This window comes from Lygodium microphyllum, chromosome 13 (assembly GCF_053477565.2).
Source record: "Lygodium microphyllum isolate KBCC chromosome 13, Lygodium_microphyllum_v1.1.10, whole genome shotgun sequence".
Taxonomy (NCBI): Eukaryota; Viridiplantae; Streptophyta; class Polypodiopsida; order Schizaeales; family Lygodiaceae; genus Lygodium; species Lygodium microphyllum.
In genome coordinates, this window is record NC_141147.1 from 1,352,570 (window position 1) to 1,357,021 (window position 4,452).

General features: G+C 35.5%; 1 pseudogene; it reads right to left on the reverse strand.

The window, feature by feature from the left end:
* Positions 1 to 2,717: 2,717 nt before the first annotated feature.
* On the reverse strand, positions 2,718 to 4,009 carry LOC148026278 (uncharacterized; annotated as a pseudogene).
* Positions 4,010 to 4,452: the final 443 nt, after the last annotated feature.

The window sequence follows — 4,452 nt, forward strand, 5'->3', positions numbered from 1 at the left end:
TATTGGCCCTTATATGACTTTTTAGCAATATTTATAAATCCCTTACTGTGAGTTTATTTTTTTTAGTAAAGAATTTAATAGATCCCTATGTAATAGTATAGATACAAGATACTACAATATAGAATTGACCACAAAGCAACTCCCAATGGTTCATACAATCTCTTAGTAGTTCTAGTGAGTATGAAAATATCATTGTAACATAGGACATACAAAGATAGATTTCAAATTTTTATCAATAAAAGTAAGACTTTAAAATAATTTCTAGATAGAGACATCAAGTATATAACTAGAGCATGCAATTCTCAACCCAGAACTAGCTAGAAAAAGGCATTCACATTAGTATCTTTACGGCTAGCATTGCCTAAAGCTATGATACACAATTACTAGGAAGCTAGACTAGCCCAAAGTTAGTCTTAGAGGTCTTTAATAAAAAAATACATAACTAAATACTTTGACCATCCTATTACTATCTTTGAGCTCGCTTACATTGCAATATTGATCTTGATGTTGCACTATTATGGTGGTAGTAGGGCTCTAGCAAGGTATATCATTATATCTGTTGTATCTAGTTCATCTCAAAATATCCTCTCCACGACTCATCTTTTCTAGATCAAAGGCATATATGTCGCACATACATACACGTGTACACACACACACACTCTCTCTCTCTCTCTCTCTCTCTCTCTCTCTCTCTCTCTCTCTCTCTCTCTCTCTCTCTCTCTCTCTCTCTCTCTCTCTCTCTCTCTCTCTCTCTCTCTCGGAGATGACAAGAATTAAATGTACTCAATCCATAATTCAAGCAACACAATGAAGCCACACTTCATTTGTAATTCAAGGAGGTAGGTACATTAAAAGAAAAAACATGTTGTATTTCTATAGCCCAAAAGAAAATTCTAGAATAATCCACATAATTAATTTTTACATTTGCTGAAAACTTATTTTGTGTTCCTTTTTTAAAGTAGATGTAGCTATACAAAAAATGTGAATATATAAAATACACATGATGATTCAATGAAAAATATGGTTTTTTTAATTTTTGCATTTATACAAAACTTATTTTGTATTCCTTTACAAAGTAGAAATAGCTATACAAAAAATATGATATACAAAAAATTTCTCCAATCCATAAGTGTGTTCTACTTAACACTTTGGCATTTTCAAAGCTAGAGTCCATGTTGATTCCGACATGCTTAGATGCATCACCATGATCCACTAGTCGCATTCCTGACACAAACATACAAATATAAAACATTAACATGAAGGAAAATGCCAAAAAATCACCTCAAAATCACTCTATCAGACTTTTTTCCTTCACTCAATTTACATAGGAGATAATACTAAAAAAGAGGAAAAATAATGTTCGTTTACCTATCCTCGATGGTCGTTTACAAATTCATTGAAGATCTTCCAATCATTTTCATCAAGCTCATATTTTTTATTATTATAATCATATGTGAGGTTTGTAAGAGCAATGACACTTTCAATATCTATCATATCAAGGTCTGTCAAATCATATGTAAAGGGACGTGTTCCCTTTGATTTTTGATACCATCTAAGTTGAACCTCCACTCCTAAGGGCCTATCTAGGAGGCTAAACCCTCTCTTGTATTCCACATAGGCGCCACCAACTTTTCTTCTCATCTTTTGAACTCGTCCTAAGTACCACACACTTTGGCTTTTATTTTTTAAAATACTTTTTGAAGATCTTATCAATAGCCTTGTGATCTTCCCATTGGTATGCTCTTCTTGGAAGAACACATCACAATCTGAACCAATGCCAAATAGATTGTCATTTGTTTGAATATGATGTTTCTCCTCCTTACTATAGTATACTCCTTGTCGCACCCTTGTAACCCTATCTTTGGACAATGTGGGATTGCCATTGAGTTGACTTACCAATGTTGATTTAAAGAGAAACCTATTATTGTCAAGCTCCACTACTGGATTTACTTTGTCCTTTTCATCTAACAAAGAATCTACTACATGTCTTATCTCACTTGTGGATACATCCTCCTCTGAATCCACTCCATCATTTGTAGGAGCTGAAAATTCCTCATCTGTATCAGAATCCTGGAAATTTGAACTGGTGTAAGCATAAAAAAAACCTTCGGACCAAGACTCCAACCACCATTGCTTATCCTCTTTTCCTTTTGGTTTTATTTGTAAACGCTTACAAATGTGGTGGCACTTTGTAATCCCCTTTTCAAGGCATCAATTATCTTCTCATCAATTGAAACACATATGTGATCACCTAAATCTGCTTCTTCCATGGTCTCCTTGAGATTCAACTCTCTCCATACATGCTCCTGTTTCTTATGGGCATGTGAAAATTTCACACTATTCTCCTTGCACTCAAAATATGAAAGCCTATTCAAGATCCCTATACTATGTAGCATGTCCATCAAATCATAAGTTTGCTCTTGGCCAACCATGCTCCCAAATTTGCTGAAGAAGGTTTCAATTGCATTAGATCCAGTCAAATGTATTGGAAGTATCTTATTTGAGTGAAAATCTTTAAAATATTTTATGAATAGTACAACAAAGTGGCACGAGAGTTGTACATCTAAGAATGCCGCCTTATTGATAAATTTTTTTGACAATGTATGTGTTGCATGTTTCATAATCCAGGATCTCCAAACTTGAAAAAAAAATGCCACTTTTGCTGCTAAATGGACTCTCTCCACCAAGCTGAGGTGTGGAGACAAGAAAATATCAATTTAGTCTCCTACAATTTCAAGGTAAGCTTGTGTTCCCACCATGCTCCTCTCTTTTCTATGTTTTCCATTATTTGCTAGCTCTCCCAAACACCATTGGACTTGCCTACTACACATTCTTTGTGCTGCAGCCCAATTTTGATGATCATCTCGCCTAATATCAGCTTCCTTGAGCATATGCTTGTCAAGTGAAAAGGAATCATAAACAATGGCAACATGATTCAAGGTAACCCAAACATTACCAAGAGCTAGTTGACGCTTTGGTTTGTTAAGAATATTGACAAGCTTTTTTCCATTATGTATAAAATCTTGATCATGTAGACCAAAAACCTCTCCATTTGATAATTTGGTTGAGAGAGGCCATCCATCCCATTCAATCTTGTATCTAGTGCCATATTTGTGAACATAATTAACTAACATTAGTTTTCTTCGTCGACTATCTCCATCTTGATGCATGTCCAATAATAGGACCTATTGTCGAGGCAAGCTTCTCATCCCACAATGTTGAGATTTCACTCCATTTGCTTTGGACAAAACTTGCATCAAACCGATTGCATGTGCAATGAGCAGCCACCACAACTAAGCGCGAAAGTGCTTCATGAAGTGGATTTGCAACAAAGACTCTTGCATAACCACCAATGATACGAGTCTCAAAAGCATCAACAATTACATCATAGCTTGCTTTTCCTTCTCCAACTTTAATCATGGATGTAGTCCCGCACTCATGGTCTAAAGACTTGTATCCATCAAACCCAATAAGCATATCATCTTTAGGGTTCCACCTACAATCAAAACAAAAAATGTCATAAAATTTAAAAGTTGATCGAGAATATTTTTTACGATCCTAGAAAACAAATTTTGCAATATGTTTACCTTATTCGCTTCTTTACGGTAGTCTCATCTTCCACCAAAATAAAGGGAGTCTTTCCTACAATGCCATGTTTTTCTTTCTCCTTTCGATATATTTCAGCAATGGCGTCAAAAATTTATCCATGTATACCAGGTATGAAGTGGGTGGCTTGTCTATGGGCTCTCTTTGTCGTTGAGAGTGAAGGGCCATTGAGGTTAGTAGTGAGGAAATCATGCAACCTTGGTCCACCCCACATCTTTGCAACCTCAAACAAAGCTTTGGTATTTGCACTATATTGCTAGCCTCCCTTTGATCGTAACATATTTGTAGCTATGTCTTGCAAGAAGTCCTAGAGAGCAAGTTTTCCACCAAACTTTCCCAATCTATGGGCTTCTATTATATTGTTACAAAATCTCTTTACATCTCTTCGATTAAGAGACTCCATGTTGGCTTCATGTAAGCTCCTTATTTTCACTAAAAGAGCTGCAAGCCAAAGCTTTTATACTTGCATAGTTTACAAGTGAGTTCTCTTATATGCTTTTTGGAAACAAGTGTTGTTTGTTTGAGCTTCTGTCTAGTGAGATAATCTAATCTTCTGCCAAATCCAGTTCCCCTATCCCCTCTCTTCTCTTGGACTAACTTCTCCCTATATACTCTCATCCTAAAGTTAGAAAGCGTAGGTATACCTTTGCAATGAGCACAAGAGAAGTCTATGAATGGTTGCCCACTATTGGAAATATGTGGACAATCAATGTGACAAAAACAACCATCTATTTGAAAGCATGTATTTTCATAATTTAGATTTGCCCTAGTAAAAGGCTCTCAAAACCAAAGTTTGCCACTACATTGATCATCTAATAAATATTTCACATTGATTCTCTTATTGCT